The sequence below is a fragment of the Carassius gibelio genome, chromosome A13 (genome assembly GCF_023724105.1).
Source record: "Carassius gibelio isolate Cgi1373 ecotype wild population from Czech Republic chromosome A13, carGib1.2-hapl.c, whole genome shotgun sequence".
NCBI classification, from domain to species: Eukaryota; Metazoa; Chordata; class Actinopteri; order Cypriniformes; family Cyprinidae; genus Carassius; species Carassius gibelio.
In genome coordinates, this window is record NC_068383.1 from 1677736 (window position 1) to 1700036 (window position 22301).

Consider the following 22301-nt stretch of genomic DNA (forward strand, 5'->3'; position numbering starts at 1 on the left):
TCTTGTTTGATTAATGGATGAATCACAGTTTTTTTTTTTATGAATCTCTTGAGTCTTCTTAAATAAATGATTAAATGAAAAAAAAAATTGCCACCTACTGGAGTAATGTAATCAACACGATCTTTATTTGAAGAGACTCCTTTCACTTTAGTCATTTTATTGGTTATTCCTTAAAATTGGCAAGAATAAAAGGAAGAAATATTTATTCTTCAAGTACCCCCCCCCCCCCATTTCTTTTTATTATTATTAAAATAAATAAATAATATTTATTAAAAATAACGATACCCAGCTCTATTTAGACATGCTCATTTTATTTTATGTATTATTTTAAGTATTAAATTACAAATCAAGCACTTTATTTCAATGGCTACTAACCACACATTTATTGTTTTCTTAAATGATTTAAATGTGTTGACGGTCAGGACATTTTGTGATGACCTGATTATATCGGTCTTATAATACGTCAGCAAGCAATGCATCATCAAGACTGTGTTGTAGATGCTGATGAAAGCCTTTTACCCTTGCACAGTTAACCATATGCAGTGCACACATCCATATTAAGTTCAATAAATGTTCCTTTTTTAAATTGAGACTTGTAACAGTTGGTATCATCGTGTCATTTTTATGATGTAAACTGAGTGAGAAAAAGCAGTATAGGCTCCAAATATCGGCTCAAGAATATCGGTATCGGCACAAAAAAAAAATCCATATCGGTCATTTAAACTGAGATTTATGCATCATCATGTGACACTGAAGACTGGAGTAATGATGCTGAAAATACAGCTGAACATCACAGAAATAAATCTGATTTTAATGTAATGTAATTAATGTGATGAAAAAGTTGCAATACAAAACATCTTACTGATCCTGAAAAAAAATAAAGCTTCAATCTTTTTGCGCAAAATATTATTTCATACATTAGTTAATAGGAAAATATGATAAATATAAATAAGCTTATTCAAAACAACTAAAACAACTCTGCCTGGGATCAAAACAAGACCAAGTTATTTTTGATCCCCAAGCAATCCCAAACCATGCGGATGTGTCATGATTCTGCTGATTTACTCATCATTGTAACCCGAACTGCTTTTAATTAGCTGTGGAAACAATTTCCATCAATCGCTAATAACTCTACTGACACAGAGAGAAACACAGACGGAGAGACTGGAAGTAAACAGGGCGGAGAACTGCTCATTAATTTCACTTTTTTTAAGCGATGGTGGGAAGTCACTGTGTTTGATTGAACAGACTGACCTCCAAAATCCAAATAGCGTAATCATCGCGACTCAGCTGTCGCAAATTAGCGGCGGTGTTTCTGGCTCTTTTCTGATTACAGCCGAGTGGATGCGTTTGAAGCCAGACATCTGCTGTGAATACACCACAATGACACTTTCTATCAAACTGCCAATGGCTGTATTACAGACAAACAAGCTCTTGTTATCTCGGAGCACTTCAGATGAGAAGTGACTCATTGTGTTGCTCTACTGAGGCCCTTGGGTTCAGATGATGTACTGTTGCGTCCCTTTTGGTGTGCCTTTAAAGACAATGACATTCAGCTTTACTAATAGCTGCTTCCTCAAAAACATCTTCAGACACTCTTATTTGTTTTTCTGTTCTCAGAGATGACCTTTAAAAGCGGTGTGCGACTACAGAACATGCATTACTACTTAACCAGCGGCAGAAATGACTGCTAAAATACTAGAAACACATCACCTCTGAAAGATTTGTGTTTGCTTGTTTGTTTGTAATTCAATACTAGGCCAGTGGATGTGTTAATGGCAAGAAACAGGTTAAATTTAGCAAAATCTAAAAAGAAAAATAAACACAAAAAGAAAATGTACAACGGGTTAAAAAAAAAAAAGATTTCTATACAGACATTAATTTTTTAAATAATTAAAATAACATTTAAATATTAATATTACATAAATATAATATTATATATATATATATATATATATATATATATATATATAAAACACTTTTTTGTAATTTTGTTGTGCTTTTCATGTTTAGTTATTTTAATTTATTTTATTCAAATGAGTTTATTTTGTTTTATATTTAATAAAATATAGTATCTGTAACTTTTTGTTTATTTATTTATTTATTCATTTGTTTATTAACAATTATAAATATATATATATATATATATATATATATATATATATATATATATATATTGTGTATATGTGTATATATTTATATAAGTCTATTTTAAATAATTTTGTTGCAATGTATAATAATGTTTATCTTCACCATTTTATTGAAATATTTTAATATAACTCGATCGAATAAAAATTCTCAACTATAAAGGATAAATAGCATCACTGAATTAATATAAATGGGTCATTCTCAGTCTAATTTGTTGTAGACAACAATATGTTCATGTTTTGTGAGCACCATAGATATGGTTTGGGTGGAATTTTGTGCTACAAGTTATTATTTACATTTACACTATTACTGTACTAAAAGCAATATACACAATATATATATATATATATATTTTTTATTTTTTTTTTACATTTTTCTATAGCAAAGAGCTTTATGTGGCCAATATGAGTGCAAACAATACTGACAGAGGCTTTGATTTTGGCTTTTGGCACAGGATCTGCACCATTTTCCCCCGAGAACGAGTCACGTATGATTCTGACATTTATGTATAACATACAGTAAAAGCTCCGCTGTGCAGAGGGGAAACTCTAACCTTTAATCTACAAAGAGGAGCAATAATTGTAGAGACACCAATGACTTCAGGTAGAGCTGGAGAGATAAAGAACAAAGAACACAGTAATCTGGAGTGAATCTGAGAACAGACTGGACTTCTTTTATTTGCTTTGCTCCACAGGAACATCGGGTACATAAAAATGACAAAGCTGAGCGATTAGGATTCAGGACTGGACCGATACGAGTCACTGACCCGCTACAGCCATCAGAACGCTTTCAGACAGAACCACAGAACCTCAATATTTCATTTCTCTGAAAAGAGACAGTTCACCCTGAAATTCTGCTGTTAACTCGCCCTCAAGCTGTTCCAAATCTGCATGAGTTTCTCTCTTCTGTTGACCACAATAGAAGATATTTTAAAGAATGCTGGTAACCAAATGGTTTCTGGTTCCCATTGATTTCAATTGTATTGTTTCCCCATATTATGGATGTCAATGGAGATAAACAGCCGTTTGGTTACCTACACCTTCAACTGACGATAGAAACTCAGGATTGGAACAACTTGAAAGTGAGTAAATGATGACAGTTTTCAATTCTTTAACATTCATATAGCCAAGACAAAAGTTGTTTTTTTTTTATTGACATTTTGTTCCAAGAATACTCAGAAATAATGTCTTCTTGATGGGATTGTTTTAAAAATAACACTCTAAAAGGAAACATTCCATTGTATCATTTTGCAAACATTTTGGAAACGTTACTTTTGAAATCTCTGAACATTCTAAAACAACTAGTAGCATTTAAAAAACGTTACATTACAACGTAAAATTAAGGCTGGGCGATATAATGTTTCAAATCGGTATTGATCGTTTTTTATAACCTTTCTTGAACAGAATTGCTTGTAATACCAAGATTTAGACATTGTTCAAATAAATACAAGCTAGAATGAGAAGGAATAAATAAAGATGAAGCCAAGTAGCTTTGAAAGTGATGGGTTTTTAGCTGTCGCTTGAAATTTGTCAGGGATTCTGTATTCCGGATCGGGGAGGGAAGATCATTTCACCAGCCAGGAACGGTGAAGGAGAATGTTCTGGAAAGTTATTTTGAGACTCTCTGTGATGGTACCACGAGGCGTCGCTCACTAGTGGATCTCTTTTTTATTTTATTTTTAACTCTGTAGTAAAGTGTTTTGCACTGATCGAGCAGGTGATTTTGATCTTAGCGTCTCTCTGGTTCCTGGGTCACCCGTCCATGTAATTAAAGTGACAACCTCTGCGACGGTGGCTTACATTCTGAGCTATTAGACTCGGAGAAGCAGCAGTTCCAGCCAAAGACTTCATCAGTCAGACTCTGACAGGATAACTAGGCCAGCGCACACATCTCACTTCAAATATCATTAAACTGCAGGCACTTTCAACACGGATCCATTGTGCCAAATACCGCTGCTTTCAGAACCAACACACTTCGACAGAGTCACCTTCCTGATGTTTTGAATGCTAACAAAATCTGATTAAACTAATTAAGCTGAATTTAAATGCTTTTCTTCTATCAGAGAAATGGTGTAAGCGAAGTCCACCGCTAGATGTTTGTCCTGCTTTGCATGTAAACACCTCGATCAGCTTTCTGTTTACTTTCTCAACGAGGATGAGCAAAACTATGCTGCACATATCTACCAGACAGCGATTTTTAGGGGCTGTTCATAAATTATATTGAAAACAGCTGGATGGAGCTCAACAGAAAAGAAGCTGGTCTCCAGATGTGTTTTTAAAAGATTAACTATACTTCATATCAGACTTTAAAATTCCAAAGAATAAGTCACTGGCAAACGTTTACTAAAATATGATTTATTTTATGTAAAAACGGTTATTCAGTCAGAATACAGAGCTATTTTAAATGGCCATCAATGTAAAAATATGCAGTTTATTCACAAATAGTTTGGTTATAGCATCTACCAGTAAGAACTAACTGGACAGAGTCAATTTTCACCAATTCTTACTCTGTGTTTTTGTCTTGTTTTCCAGTACAAATTTCTAAAAATCTTTCCTCGATATGATGGTAATGCAAATTTTAAGAAAACATTCCATGAAATCATTTTTGCAAACATTATGGGATAGTTTTGGAATGTTCTCTGAATGTTCTGAAACAAATTGGAACGTTACAAAAATTGTAAAAAAAAATTCAGTTACATTCCATGAACAATTTAGAAATGGTGTTTTTTTGCTGATGTTTTGAAAGTATTATTTATTTTCCATTTTAATCCCAAATAATTTCATTGCAACATTTACCATTGCAAAAACTAAAGTCGATTCCGCTGTGAAAATTTTATTTCTTCCACAGTATTTCCATTACAAATATATCTAACTTTGTTTAATCAAGACATTTTTACCAAATGAACGCAAAGATGCACAATCCATGATATGATAAAGCTTGTTTTCTGAAAAATGTACAAATAAATGTAAAAAATACCTGCCAGTGGGGTCAGAAAAACTGCATTGAAGCATTTTTTTTTATTAGCAGATATTTTTTTCATGTTTTAACTTCGAACTTTTGACACATTTTGCAGAAAAAGATTTAATATCTCATGTCATGTTGTATCTCAAGTAACTATAGTGCTGTAACAGCTTTGCACAACTTTAATTAACCTGTCAAACCTTTGCTTTCTTAGAAACATCTTGAAGAAACAATGACTAAACCCACTAGAGAGCAATATGAGGAAAAGACATTCACTGTGACCAACAATGCACACAATAAAACGAAGCTCTACTTCACCTGAATTAAAATTACCTGGAAAGCTACACTGTGCCACTCAGTCTGAAACAAATACTTACTTCAAAAGCTCTTCTCAAGTGCCTTGCTGAGAGCCAGGCTGTGGAAATGTGACTGAAGATCACTGTAAGAGTTCTCGTGTGCGGATCGTGCTCAGCGAAGGAAGACGGGCGCCAAACAGCTGCATCCACTTTCCATCGTGCTCTTTGATAAAATGCTTCAGACTCTTATGTAATGAACATAGGTGCTCATGTGCAAAGCAAATGTCATCCTCCAGCTGCAGTCTCTTCATAATGCTAACTCTGACACTGACATCCATCAGATTAAACCACTACATTTCCATGAGCAAGCACTCCTGTTGGCCACTTTGTGTGGACTGAGGAAGTGAAACGCAAAGCAGATGATGGTGTGAAATTATTTCCAGGCAGCAGATTGTGGACTATATTGCAGTGGACACAGAATATAGGCCTAAAGTTATTCATAGAGAAGAGCACAGCACTAGTTATGTCAAGGACATGGGTTTAATTCACAGAAAACACACACACACACCGATCAAATTAAAAACACTGAATGCATTGCAAGTCACAGGGGATGAAAACTATGTAAATCTACACTAGATTTATACATTCGCTGCTGAAATGAGCAGCATGCATTTGGGTTTTTCAGGCAGGTTTCTTAACCAGTGTCTTAACCAGCAAGATTTCCACAACTGCCATGCTGTAAAATCGTCATAAACTAACAATAAGCTACATTTATCAGCAGTAACAAGCATCACCAATCATTAATCAGAATTAACCAACATGAACCAACATTAACCGGCATTAATCAGCCAGCATTAACCAAAACCAACCAGCATTAACCAACATTAACCGACATTAACCGGCATTAACCAACATTAACCAACATTAACGGGCATTAACCAACATGAATCAACATTAACCGGCATTAATCAGCCAGCATTAACCAAAACCAACCAGCATTAACCAACATTAACCGACATTAACCGGCATTAACCAACATTAACCTGCATTAACCAACATGAATCAACATGAACCGGCATTAACCAACATTAACCAACATTAACCAACATTAATCAGCCAGCATTAACCCAAAACTAACCAGGATTAACTAACATTAACCAACATTAACCAACATAAACCAACATGAACCAACATGAACCAACATGAACAGGCATTAACCAACATTAACCGGCCTTAACCAACATTAACAGGCATTAATCAGCCAGCATTAACCAAAACTTACCAGCATTAACCAACATGAACCGGCATTAACCAACATTAACAAGCATTAACCAACATTAATCAGCCAGCATTAACCAAAACTAACCAGCATTAACCAACATTAATCAGCATTAACCAGCATTAACCAACATGAACCGGCATTAACCAACATGAACCGGCATTAACCGGCATTAACCAACATGAACCGGCATTAACCAACATTAACCAACATTAATCAGCCAGCATTAACCCAAAACTAACCAGGATTAACTAACATTAACCAGGATTAACTAACATTAACCAACATTAACCAACATAAACCAACATGAACCAACATGAACCAACATGAACAGGCATTAACCAACATTAACCGGCATTAATCAGCCAGCATTAACCAAAACTAACCAGCATTAACCAACATTAATCAGCATTAACCAGCATTAACCAACATTAACCAACATTAACCAACATAAACCGGCATTTACCAACATTAACCAACATTAACGAACATTAACCAGCATTAACCAGCATTAACCAACATGAACCAGGATGAACCAACTTTAACCAGCATGCAAATGCAAGCAAATGTGATTGTTGTTTGTCTGCAAAAAACAGTTGCTAGAGTGTTGCTATGTGGTTTACTTGGCCTTGCTATTCAGTTAAACTTGAATAATCACACTATTACTTGTGCAAAGGTTCGGTACCATCATCACTATTTAAAATTCAATCCCACAGTGTTTCTCTCTCTCAAGCTACTAGAGAATTCACTAGAGTCCCTCCTGACGGAGTAAAACGCGATCAATACGGCCCAGTGACTCGTGATTGCTCTGTGTATTTTCAATGGTCCAACAGAGATGTGTTTAAGCCATCAAACACCTTCTAATCATCATGCAACAGGGACTTCAATTTACACTGGACCGTGTGTTCTCAGCCCGGTCGATTATATCTGTCCCATCTACCGGCAGCTTCAATTCTGTTAGAGTAGTCTTGCTACTATTTGGCCATAATAAGCCTCAAATTGATGATTAACCTTTGTAAACCGGCGAGGACATGGAAGACGGTGTGCTCTTGTCATCCGAATGGCTGTGAGAAAGATGCTGCATTCTCGTCTGTGGGAAAATTGAGGGGTTTTTGAGCAAATGAGGGAGCATTATCTGCACGAAGCGTGCACGAGTATAATGAAGATGCATCTCTAGAATGAAGAGCTTTTTAATAACGAATCAGAAGGCTTCACTGTATTGTGCGTTTTAATAAAAAACGTCCACGTCTGCACACGTTAGGCGCCTATGCGTGAAGATAAAGGCTGTTATCTTGGGAAAGAGAGGAGAATTAGCATCTGGTGCAGAGCGTCGGCCATTGTTTATGGCGCTCTATTATTTGGTAATCAGACATTAAATGAGCAATTTCTCTACATTTAACTCAGGCCGGTGAGTTAATAGCTTAATTTGACCAACAAGGATGATTTACCTTTTGTTTACTCTGCAATTACCATTAGACAAACTCAATTCGTGACTGCAAATAAAGCAGGAAAAAATTCCTTAAAATGCATGCAACAATCAGATTGCACATATATGCATTAATATGCGTTTTAGATGTTTTAGATATTCGCAAATTTGGTTGTTTTATAATGGCAACATTTATAAAAGACTTAAGGCTCATTTATCAGTGTCCTTCATACAGTATTTATCATATTTGTGAGTGGAATCAGTCCACATGCTGTCCTTTACACATCACCTTGTCTTGACACTAAAATCTCTAAGATTTTTGAGTGGAGCCTCATTTCAATGCAATAAATGTAAATTAAAATAAGGCCTTAAATTAAACCTTAAAATATTCCACTCTGGGGGACAGAGGCAGAATCAGGGCATACTTCAAAAACATGACAAAAACACAATCCCTCATGAAGAGTGAAGTTAAGTTCAGAAACGTTCATTTGCCGAAGGGTCAAGGCTTTCTGTTTTCTAGGTCAGAGAAAGACATATTACATTAGCAATAAACATACACTTAAAGTGAAAAATAAAGGGTAGATGCAGGGTAAATCACATAAGATATAATCAACGGTGAAGATAATAATTTTGGAAGTTGGCTGTAGGAGAGAGAAATGGCAAAACAACAAACAAAAATACTACTTTGATAGCAAAAGGTCAATTTAAATAATAATGCGGTTTGACGAAACCTTATTTTTAACTAAAATATGTTGCATTTCTATTTAGAATTCTAAAAATGTTCAAAGCCCAGTTTTCTTTTTGTGATTGTAACGTTATTTAAAGGTTACAAAAACGTTTCTTACAGCATCCTACTAACTTTATTTTGATCTAAAAATGTAACTATTTGAATGTTTCTTTTTAACATTCTAAAATCATTACACATCCAGTTTTCTTATTGTGATTGAAACGTTATTTAAAAGTTACAAAAACATTTCGTAGAACGGTACAAATAACATAAGGACATATTAAAATTGTGTTCTGAAAACATCTAGGGAATGTACAGTATATCAAATATTAATAAAGTTCAAAGGACTTTTCATAATACAGTCACTTAAAAAAGAAGCTTTTGTGCAATGTAAAGTTTTAAGGAAACTCTAAGGAAGTTCTAAGGAAAAAAGAAACCATTATTAAGGGTTTTCACATATGACGTTCTTACGTTCAAAAATAGCTAAACAAGAAAAAAAAAACGAAATACAAGAGAACTACAGGGGTCTTGAGACCCTTGAATATTTTAAACTTGACCCTAAATGTTTACAAACATCATGAAAAACGGTGCAGTACAAGAATGAATACTTTAAGGGTTAAAGGTTTATTTAAATCTCTAACACTACAAACACCTCTTATAAAAACATGACCCTTACGCCTCTGTTCAAGCACAACCTTATTAGTTTTTACTTGAGCACTTTAAAAGTTTCCTCTTCAGTAAATCACCTCCACATCTACTGCAAGAAAAAAAAAACTACAGTACTTCTGAGTCTTTCAGCTGTACTTTCTCCAATGTTGCATAAAAAATAAAAGAAAATCATTTTATGAAAGCCTGGAAACAAAACAAAAAAAATAATAAATAATGATTCCAGTAACACCGAATGGAAAATCTAAGGCGTGGAACGTAATAAAGTAAGCCGCAAAATCAAATGACTGCTGTTTCTATGAGCTTTAATCTCCGGGTAATTTCATTTCACACTAAACACTGCAATACTAGAACAATATTTTGGCTCCTGCCTCTCACAGGTATACTATTTGAGAAACAGAGTCATTAAACACACATTTATTGTCTTATTGTGCAGCTGAATAACTACACGCTTGTAGCGTGAAATAAAGAGCAACACAACATGCAGTAACGAAGGCTTTCTCTCTGATCCGAAGAGAACCAAAGCCATGAATAAAAGTATTTCCGCTCATCAAGCAGAATGATAAATTCACCCCCATAATGCATTTGCCTCAGAATTTGTGATGAAAAAATATTTTAAATTAGGTGTCAAAAGCCTCATATTGAACAACTCCTTCTCAAAGCGCACTCCAAACGCGCCAGCGTCCAATTATTCCAAAATGACAGCAAATTGAACAGAATAAAGCACAAAGCCGTCACTCGGAGGCGCACATCCAGGAAGCCTGATCGGAATACATACAGCATTAATGAGCATATCCCATCAGCACGGATCAAGTGCGATCATCTGATGCTGTGTGAGTTTAAAGGAGCTTATGAGAGGGAACGGAAATCAATACACTTATCCAGATGCACTGCACAGCCACGGTATAAAACTAGGGATGAGAATCGTTAGGAATTTAATGATTCTGGTTCCCATTTCAATTCTGGTTTAAAGGGGCAGTTCACCCCAAAATAAACATTCTGTCATCGTTTACTCGCTCTTGTGTCGTTCTAAACCTGTTTTGATTTTATTTATTCTGTGGAACACAAAACAGATGCTCTTTAAATGTACAATGGCAGTGAATCGTTTGATTCGTTTGAGCAGCTGATCAGAGTTTATTATTAGGGGTGTGATATATTCATCGTCTATGATAATATCGTAATTGCTGTTTTAATGCTATGCAAGCTACTTTCTCGGTTGTGTATGAGTATTGTGAACCCAAATGCATTCACTGTGTAATGTCAAAGTGGGTTAGAATATAGCAGTGCACCATAATTCAAGTTATGAAAGCAAAGAACATCCCTGTGTGGGTTTTTCACACAATATTATGTTTTATGCCAACGAAAATAGTCAGAATGTAAGTGAGTTCAGTCAACGATTCAATTATCTGATCACAAAGACAGCAACTTGCTTCATTTCTAAACGAATCAGCTGCTTTAAATGAATTGTCTGAATGAGTGATTCAGTGAAGTTTTAGTGCCATATTTATTTATCCATGACAAACCTAAACCAGCACAAAAACAGAAAAATATTGTTTAATTATCGGTGTCGGAAAAAATTCCACAAAATATTGAGAACCCATTTTTTCGTCAATATCCTACACTGCAAACCATTATTCCTTGATATTTTTTTAGCTCTCCAATCGCATTAATGTTTACATTTATTTAAATATTCTGCATCAAGATTGTCACGCCGAGATTAAAATTTTTCAACTTTTCAATACTAAGTAGTTGCATGCAAACTACTACATACTGGCTGTTTAATAGTACTTACAAAGCACAAATGAATGCATTATTCTGCATGACCATATTCTGGATCCATTAACCCTACTCCATTCCTAAACTTTTATTATGGTACACTTTAGATTAGAGGACACATATTCACTATAATTTTCTCCCAATAAACTCTGCTGATCATTGATAGTAAGAAAGTTGTTTGTTGTAGTTGTTAAGTTTAGAAAGATAAAAATAAAACACTTATACGCTGATTCCTATAGCAAATGTATTAAAGTTCTTCAGTCAAGAGCATTGAGTGATTTTTATCTGTGTTTTGATGTTTTATTAACATTAAAGGGTTGGTTCACCCATGAACGAATTATTTCTTTTGTTGCACAACTGATGGTCCCCAGTGACTTCCATAGTATTTATACAAATTTTTACTATCAAAGTCAATGGTTACTAGACTGAGATATATTTTGCATCTGATTGCGCTAATACTGTCAAAAGCACACATATAAACCAAGTTGGTTATGTCTAAACTGAAAGAAAACAGTTGAGATGCGTGATGCGTGTAGGTCTTAAAGTGACAGCAGTCTAACAGTACTAAAGGTGATGCCGCTTGTCATTAAAGGGACATTGTTCACTCTTAAAATTGTTAGTTTATTCTGAACACAAAATAGATATTAACAGATATTTTACCAAACACCTGCTGGTCCCCATTGACTTTAATAGTAAGAAAGAAAGAAAAAAACACTATGGACGCCACTGGAGACCAGCAGCTGTTTGGTTCCCCACATTCTTCAAAATAACTGTTACGTTCAACAGACGAAAGAAACTCGTTCAAGATTAAAACAACTTGAGAGTGGGTGAATGATAACAGAATTGTCATTTTTGGGTGAACTATCACTTTAATTTAAATAAGACAGCAAAACACAGAGAACCTCAGTAAGAAGCTATCTATAATTTATACAGTGTTTTTTGAACACAAGAACGTGTTTTATGTGAAAACCCTTTAAAAAGTCTTTAAAGCCAAGTGTAAGTTAATATTTCATGTGAATGTATGCTGATGTGTGCCGCAGCATGATACTATGATAGCAAATTTCTTAAAAAAACTGAGATTTTAATACTCCACGATCGAAAAAACAAATGTGGTATCACACGTTTAATATTTTAACCTTGGTTTGACGTCAGTAACACCAAACATTACTGGCTGTGATCTAAAAAAGGAGATTTTCAGTGAGTAAAGACTTAAATCTGGGTATTTTACTGAGACAAATATCCTGTAAAGCTTCAGAAGACTTGAAGTACAGTATATAAAGAGTCATAAAGACCAAAATCATTGCAAATGACCTGCTTATAAGAGTCCATGTTGCATATAAAGACATGTTTTTGTCTTTAATCACATTCAGTGTTACTCACATAAAATTTTTAAGCACAAGTAGCCTATTAACAGAACCCAATATCAAAATAATTCACTTCTAGCATTTAAACAATTTCCCCAATGCAACTTACAAAGGTGAAGGTGGTGAAGAAAAACCTCAAGTGCTCTCGTGAATAATGCAGTTCGGCTCAAATATGTTATGCATGCACTGTAACTTACGGCGAGTTATATATTATATATGAATGAGATGTGAAATGAAGAGCTCGTCGGCTGCTAACGCTAACGATAACTTGTGAACCAGCTCCAAAATCCTAATGTCTACTTGACTAATAAATGAAATCCTGGGAGACTTAGGGAATTGGGTAGAAGTACGCGGATAAGTCTCGCAGCTATTAAAGACAATGATGTCGTTAGGTTTGGGAGGCTTGTGAGATGGACTGAGGCGAAGCGTAGCGCTGAAGCTAATCCTTTCATTTCCCCTAAAGGCCTAATCAGGAATCTGATCCCATCCATCTACATCTGAGTCAATTTAACAGAAAGAGTTCACGAGGAGAGTCTCATCGGGGACCAAATGAGCCCAATCTAGGTCAAACTTTTAAAGACATGTATGGCTATGTTCATATGAGGGATGGAGAGGAAAAAAGCTTTAACATGCAAAATACAACTATCAGTTTCCAGAGACGTTTAGAAACTAAGTTGTTAATATCGTGCATGTTTTTTGGGGGGTATGCATAGGCATATTTCAATGTATGCATGTCTCACATTAGTCTTAGTGCCAGATTTGAGCAATGATTTCCAGCACAAAACCCACCCAAAAACTTCAATGCTAGAAGAATGCGACTGAATTCTATTCCCATGCCAACCAAGGTTGAAAAAGCACAGTTTTTACCTCCTTACAACGAGTGACAAAATAAAGCTATAAAAATTAATCGATCTCCCAGACAGGAGAACAGATGAAAACTGCATAAGAGAATTAGCAAAGAGGACAATTATATTAAAGCATGTAAAATATTTGCAGACGGAAGTCAAAGAACCATCTAAAAACTTTTGTAATCTACAAATGAATGACAGTGCTACACTTTATTTCTAAACAGAAGCGTCCAAGATTTGAGAGTTGGGTCACTCTCCCATTCTTTACTGTAGTTTTAACTTGTTTATGCCACAGCAATCACTTTATTGCTCAGCTCCAAGTTCAAAATCTGATCCCTTATCGCAATAATAGTGTTGATATTAACACCAACACAAGCCGAATCAAAGAAACGTTGTCAGTAGTTTCTTAAACGTTATATAAACGTTCTTAGAGAAATGTTTATGGAAAACTCTAATATTTGATACATATTCTCATAATGTTGAGAGAAACACATTCTTTGAATGTCTTTATGATGTTACTTATACTTGATGAACATTCTAAGAAACATTTTTGTAACCTTAATGTAACGTTTTCATTCTTAAAAAAAACTCATTTAAATAATAAGTAACAAATTATGTTATATTGTGGATGAAAAAGTTAGCAGAATGGTTTAAGAAATGTTTTTTTTTTAACCTAATGTTACAATTACATCAAGAATACTGTATTTTAATTTCGGGTAAAAAAAAAAATATATCTATAATGTTGTAAGAAAATAACTTGTAACCTTTAAATAATGTTTAAATCACAAAGAAACCTGTATATCTGAATATATATAGCATATTATAAAAATAAACGTTCAAGATGTAACGTTTAAATAACGTTATAATCATGAAAGGAATGGATATTTTGATGTTTTTAGAATATAAAAAAAAACCTTCTAATAAAATATTTTGGGTGAAAATAAAATTAGTATAATGTTGTAACTTGTAAGCAACGTACTTGTAACCTTTAAATAATGTTAAAATCACAGAAAGAAAACTGGACATTTGAATGTTTTTCGAATATTAAAAATAAACATTCAAATAATGTTACATTTTGGATGAAAATAAAGAATGTTGTAAGAAACGTTTTCTGTAACGTTTAAATAACGTTATAAGCATGAAAATAAAATAAAATATATTTTAATGGTTTTAGAATATATATTTAAAAAAAGTTCTAATAACATTATATTTTGGGTAAAAAAATAAGTTAGTAGAAAAGTTTTGTAACCTTTTAATAATGTTAAAATCACAGAGAGAAAACTGGACATTTGAATGTTTGTAGAATATTAAAAATAAACGTTCAAATAACGTTACATTTTGGATTTCGTGAAAAGAAAACTGGATATTTACATGTTTTTAAAATATAAAAAAAACCTAATAACATATTTTGCATGAAAATAAGGTTAGTAGAAAAGTTTTTGTTAATGAAAAAAAATGGACATTTGAATGTTTTAGAAACATTTCGAAACAATGTTCCCACAACGTTTTTGTAACCTAAATGTGTTACCTGTATAGTATCTTCATGATGACTGACTAGATTGAGGACATGCACACTAGGGTTTTATTCGTTAACCAGTTAGCCTATAAAATGATCAACAAACTGATCCCAAACCAGCCCAAATGTTGTCCACCCTCCAACCCAATTTTGATCCTCACAATCAAATACAAACCAGACGGAAATCCTCCCAATCTGGCAACACCAAGCTCATCACATGATGTCCGATGTTCTTCCAAAACACTGCTGTTAGGTATATTCACAATGATGATCCTTTGCTCTGACAGCCGTTGCAGCATTTGCTTTTTAAAAAACAGCAAGGTACACAAAACTCGACTCCCATCTGTGGCCGAAAGCCTCTTTTGGATTTCGAAAGGGTCCATAAGTCAGAGAATTGTGCCCAGTCAAAGACTGCCTTTAAGCACTGTTAGATCTGAGAGGAAAAGCAAAGCGCATCCCTCAGGGGCTAATCTGTATTTGCCCAGTTCAGCATTAACCATATAAAACAGAGTTCAATAAGTCACAGAACAGAACTCAGCTGAGAGCCTTGACGTGTCTGGATGAGTTACACATCGCCAGCAGCGAGCGGCTCACACACCCATGACAAACGACTCCTCTGGTCATGCCATATTACCATCCTCTGTGCCCGTCTCCACAGAAGCCTCCAGGTGCGAGAACACTTCATTCTTTTAGCGCTGGGATATTTTGATGTATTATTCATTGAGGGTGTAGTCCCTCTCGTTCCAATGCAAAATGAGCTAAATGAGGCGAATCTCACAAAACCTGTCATAAACACATCCAGATCATATTTCACCCCGACTCAAAAGAAAAATACACGAATGATATTATGCACGACGAAAATGAAGCCTATTTTAGAACCTGGGTTTTATGCATTGTGATATTTTTTTGCTTTTAATGCCAGTTGAGCATATTTCACCCCCCACTTCTTAATATCACTCTCATTACTGTAATGCATATAATGATTTATTATGTCAAATATAAAATATTGATCCAAGGGTTTCTGCAGGTTTGATGAAGGTACATTTCACACTTTTTAAAGACCAAGTAAAGAAAATCTGAGGAACAAACTGAAATGTCTAAAGATCCTTAAATCAAGATATATTTACTTGAAAGAGAGAATTTATGATTAAAACCCTAACAAATATCTACTAATGGGCTTAGAAAAATCATATTAATTCAAAAAGGGAAACAAGATTTATATTCTACTGACACATTTGTTTTTGTTTTAACTTTGAATCATAAAATAACTTACATTTGCATTCTCAAGGAAACGTATTTTGATTTAAGGACGTTTAGATATTTTTTACTTGAAAATACAAATACAGAGGAAGATATTCAGACCCATAAATACCCTGAAACCATCATGTTAGTATTTAATTTATGGATTTTTTTTCCATGCAAAATATGCAAAATAGGAAGTTTTTTTTTTTTTTTTTTTTTTTTGCAATGCATGCAACATTTAATGCCATGATTTTATAAACTCAAAACCTTTCTGCTTTTATTTTAGAACTTTTTAGGGCTTTTTATGTGGGAGTGCATATTAATACTTTTTAAGCTCCACGGAAACCCTTTATGTTAGTATTTAATTTATGCATTTTAATGCATGCTAAATATAATTTCCTATTTTTGGATAAAAATACTAAAAAAAGATATATTTTTTATTTTTTGCAATGCATGCAACATTCAATGCCATGATTTTATAAACTCAAAACCTTTCTGCTCTTATTTTAGAACTTTTTAGGGCCTTAATATCAAGCCCCACAGAAAACCCTTTATGTTAGTATGAAATTTATGCATTTTCTTCATGCAAAATATAATTTCCTATGTTTCTTTTGATTTCGAAATGGAATACAGCCTTTCAATGTTAGCTTCACCCAAGAGTAAAACTATTTCCAAAACAGATACGAGCTCAAAAAGTGGAAATAATACAAACGGCTGGCAAGACATCTGTACTACACCCTCCGAACACAATCTGCTCCTATAACAACTGTACGTCTGTACGTCCTAACTCCAGCAGGAGAATATTAATTATCAGCAGACATTAAGGCCTGCAGATTGAATCTGGCATGCATTAAAGCCGTGTGTAGCTCGTGGACCTCCTGAGGGGAGAGATGTCTAGATTTTCTCTCCCAAAAAGAGCAGAATACATTTACATGCTTAACAATGTACCGTTCCCTCAGCTAGCAATTTTCCTCCTTTAATTCAACTAACACCATCCCATCAAATATTAATATCGCTCTAGAGTTGTCTCTAACAGAGTGGAAGAGGAAAGAAAGGCGATTATAGAGAATCAAACAAATAACTAAAAACGCCTCCTTTCGAAATGAATCTAAAAGAGCAGAACACAAACACAAGAATTATTATTTGATCTCATCAAGGACGCAGAGCTTCGCATCTTTATGCTCTCTGTGTTTGCATTATTAATGCATGTATCGCTCTAATCATGTCTAATGCATTTGTTGCCGTTTTCAGTTCTTTTAAACGCAGCAAATTTCATTATGTAATTAGGTAATTTGTTTCTAATCTCTAAACTTTTTAATCTAATAGAGTAAATGCGATTCCTTTTCCCCCTGATGTCAGTTCTGGCACTCTTTCATTCTCTCCAAGTAAACCAAACTGGAGAAATGCCGTTTGATTGCACAGAAAACCGTGAAGCATTCAGCTCTCTGTGAAGTATGTGAATAATGAGTAAAGTTTGGTGTCTTTCAGCCGAAGCGTCGGACATCTGAAGCATTCCTACAGCATCTGGAATCTGATCAGGAATCTGTTCATTTAGGACCCATTCCAGTCACTTTCCAGCCACCTGACGCAATCTCAAACATTTGCATGCATGTAATTGAAAACATGCTTCAGTAAAATGGCACGAGCCGCCAGGCTTCCCGAGACGAGCCGGAGGGAATCCAAAAATAAACAGCATCTCGTTCTTTTAATTAAAGGTGAACCGGTTGGCCCATGGCAAAACGCCCCGAACCAAACCCAGGCTTTCTTAAACAGCTCAATATAAGATGACAGCGGGTTACTGGCCAGGAGACGCCTCTCAGGGTCCCTGAAGAACAGTATTGAATAGGCTGTCCATTATATCCATTCCTGTTCTCTCAACACCTTTGCCACTAACGGTTAAACTTCACAGCTCCCGTCACATCATTAATCAGATCGGACTTAAACAATGACACAAGGCTAAACCGAATGCACTCGCAAATGAGAACTGATGCAGTGTGTATCGCCTCCACCTGTGTGAGGGATTGACACGTCTGCTCGCGTCTGCTTTCCTGTTAGACCGTAAATAGCAGCCCGAGACAAAGCGCCACAACAATCCAGGTTTCAATTACATGCTGATGAATTGAAAGAGAATTAAAGCAACAACAAAACACATCTAAAATAGCTTGCACATGCACTTAAAACCACAATGCACAATACCAGACTGAAGGTTCGATACCTCAGGATATCAAATCACCTGCACAAGTTTCAAGCATGCAAATCCTACTTTAAAAAGCGCTTTATTTCACTTGCATGGCTTTGCTGAACTGGCATATAAGAAATCATTTTAGTGCATCTACCACAGGCAAAAAAATAAATTTATACAGTACATGCATGAATCCATGAAAATCCTAATTTATATAAGGAAGTCTTGTTTGCTCCTAAACATGCTTGCTTATACTGTAAAGAAATACAGCAGAGAAAATCAAATCAAATCAAAATACTATAGTAATAGCATCAATAACTGACACCATCACTGTACCACAGTACTGCCAAAGTACCTTTAATATAAAGCAATCATGATACAACAGGGCTGTTTTGGACAGACCATGTTTTACTGGACATTTATTATTTTAAGCACTTTAGACCATCATGCAAATACCATAGCAAATATATTAATCAAAAAGTACCATGGTATAACCATCACTGTGCCATGGTACTGCTACACTATTGTAAGTATTAATAGAAAAAAATATATTTATATATATCCCACATTTAATTACTGTGCGATAGTAATGCTTTCCTGTAAGTATACACACAAAGCAATCATGACCTCAGTAAAGTGTACACTGATTTTAAGATACCACGGATTATCAAGATATCAGGCAAATACAAAGGAAATCATATTCAAGTACCATGGTTTTACCATCACTGTACAATAATAGTACTACACTACTGTATTGCATTAAAACTAAACAACCATGACCTCAGCAAAAAAAAAAAAAAAAGATTTTTCTTGCATAGTGTACCATGATACCACCATGTTTATTACATTATACAATAGTATCTCCTTACATATACTGTAGTATATACATGGTGCATACATTTGGAAATTATTCAATGCCATCATATATATATATATATATATATAGTATTACTACGCTACTTTCTTCACAAAGCAATCATGACCTCAGCAGGATTTACACTGGTTCTCGTATACTGATAGTACCAGGGTATTTCTTGAAGTATCAGGCACATGCCATTGTATTTCAGTGCCATTATAAGCGAGAATCACATGCATCACTGTATGTTCCACCATAGCACTTCTAATAGCGCTCGTTCCACTATAAAACAAACAATTAAAGCCGGATGTGAGCGTGAAATCGCGCGCCTCTGTGTGTCAGGAATGCTGTGCAGGTGACAGAGACGCACCTGTGTTTCCTCGCGAGCGCCGCGCTGACGAATCCATCGCTCCGCGTTCGGCGTGTGTCGCGCGCGCACTGACACTGTTCCGATCGGTCCGGTTCGGTTCGGTTCGGTTCTCCTACTGTCCCGAAGCGTCGTTTCCTCCTGAAGAAGAGCAGGAGGCAATCACATCCCTCCTCGAGGACGCGCGCGGCGCTGCTGTTTCTCTACACGCGCCGAGCGCGAGACTGACGATCCACAGCACGAGAGACGCACGCGGAGTTCACTGACTCTGTGTGTGTGTGTGTGTGTGTGAGAGAGAGAGAGAGACTGAAGGAGGAGTTGTTTTTTAATGCGCACAGATCCAGCAATCTCAATATATAAACTATGACATATTTGACTGTCCTGGTTAAAACACAAATGTTCTGACGTTAGCTATCATATCTGCGTTTTTCCTAAATTAAAAATAATCTAACCTAACTAATCTTCCGATTTTAGATCAAATTTGGGTATTTTATCTGATGCTGTAAACACATTGGTCACATTGGTCAGTGTGTGTGGTAGACAATAATATAAAAAAATAAAGTAGAAACAAACAACTATTTGTATTAATTGATGCCCCATTAGCGACTGGGAACTATGACGTCAGAAACCGGAAGTGTAATGTGGTGTTTTTCAATTATCATTTCCAATTTTTGTTCTGCAACATAAATCACATGCATCCATGCCCAAAACACAAAATTTGAAGCAGTTATTTTAAATTATGGAACATTCTTATTACTGTATTAATATTTGATATATATTTTCATAAAAGTAATATTCAAAAACTGTTACAACATATTTTGAGTGGAGATAAATTAATTAAGTTTTGTAAAAAAAAAAAAAAAAAAAAAAAAAAAAAACATTTTGTAACATTAAAATTGTCATGAATCTGGTCTATCTGGTCACTCGCCACTAGAGGTCACCTGCTCACTACATGGACTCTTGCAACACACCCACTGTTGCACTTCAGCCCAGACTACAGTTCCCATCATCCATTGCACTGATTACACACACAGCTGAAACCAATCACAGATTCACTATATAACACTCACTCAGATCACTTTCAAACTGCCAAGTGTTGTTTAGCCCATGTTGTCTCGTTTCCTGCCTTGTCTTGCCTTCATGTTTTGTTCTTGGATTGTTTACCAGGTTTTTGATTCTTATTTTTGGATTTACCCTTTGGATTACCCTGTCTGGATATTGTTTGCTCATCGAAGACCCTTGGATTGCTTGCCCTTGGATTATTGTTGTGTCTTGCCCTCTATATACCTGTTTGCCCTTGTTTGACCCATGCCTGTTATGACCACTTCTTTGTTCAATAAAAGCTTGCACATGCGCATGTGTCACGTCTCGTCAGCCCCGTGACAAAAATAAAGTTAAAATCATGAAAACTGGACATTTTATCATTCTTAGAAATATATATATATATATATATAAATTGAAATTACGTTATATTTTGGGTGAAAATAAAATGTGTAGAATTTTGTAAAGAAAAAAAAAACATTGTGTAAACTTTAAATAACTTTATGACCACAACAAGCAAACTGGACAGTTTGACATTTTAAAATATGTATAAAAAATAATATATATTTTGGGTAAAAATGAATTTTGTAAAATTTTGTAAAAACATTTTCTAAACTTAAAATAAAGTTAAAATCATGACAGGGAAACTGAACATTCTTCGAGATATTTTTTACAAATAAACATTCAAATAAGGTAATATTTTGGCTAACAATTAATGCAGTAAAAGTTTGTAAAAAACAGTTTGTAATATTACAATAAAGTTAAAATCATGACATAAAAACTAGACATTTTATCATTCTTAGAAATATTTTTCAAAAAACATTCAAATAACGTAATATTTTGGGTAAAAATAAATGCAGTAAAATTTTGTACAAATATTTTGAAACATTAAAATAAAGTTTTGTCAAATAATTAAATTCTATAATAAAATAAAAATTCTAATAATTTCATATCTTGTGTGAAAATTAACTTAGTAGAATGTTGTAAGTTCATTTTATTGTTTTAGAAATGGAAAAACAATGTTCTCACAACATTTTTGTAACCTAAATCTGTTAGTCAGGTTTACATAGTGTTATATGAACATTTTGATGATCTTGAATGTTGTTTATCAATTTTTACAATCTGTGAGAACCCTGTGTGTTTACAAATTACAAACATGCATGAAATGAACTGATTTGTGAATGTCTAGTACACCTAAGTGTGTATTTATTAAATCAATAGTTTAAATGACTGGTGAATATCACAGTATTAGATACGAAACATAACATATTGATGTGTTAATGGATGTAATTTCTTCCTACAGTAGGTTATAATCACTAACCCAGCCACTTATCATCCAATTCTAGATCTAAACTTTACTACTTTAATGCTAGGTCTGATATTCTGAGTTCCCACTCATAAATTATAATTAAAACCATGTCAATTCAACCTGTCAGTCAAACCACAAGACAATGTTAAACTAAAAGAGCCATTTTCACTGTTGTGTCTGTGCAGTTTTCTGGGAATAATGCATGTCAGTGTCATGCTTTAATGTCTATTCTCATATCTGAGATCTGAACAAAATGTGATGTAATTCCCGAGAATAAATAGATGTGGAATCATGCAT

General features: G+C 34.6%; 1 protein-coding gene across 1 annotated transcript in view; it reads right to left on the bottom strand.

The window, feature by feature from the left end:
- The window catches only part of LOC128026642 (heparan sulfate glucosamine 3-O-sulfotransferase 1-like), a 43701-nt gene extending 23790 nt beyond the window's left edge, over positions 1 to 19911 (bottom strand). Inside the window, exon 1 of the mRNA XM_052613892.1 lies at positions 19658 to 19911. The gene's annotated coding sequence lies outside the window, so the exon portion shown is untranslated. The remainder of the gene's footprint in view (positions 1 to 19657) is intronic.
- Between the last annotated feature and the right edge of the window lie 2390 nt (positions 19912 to 22301).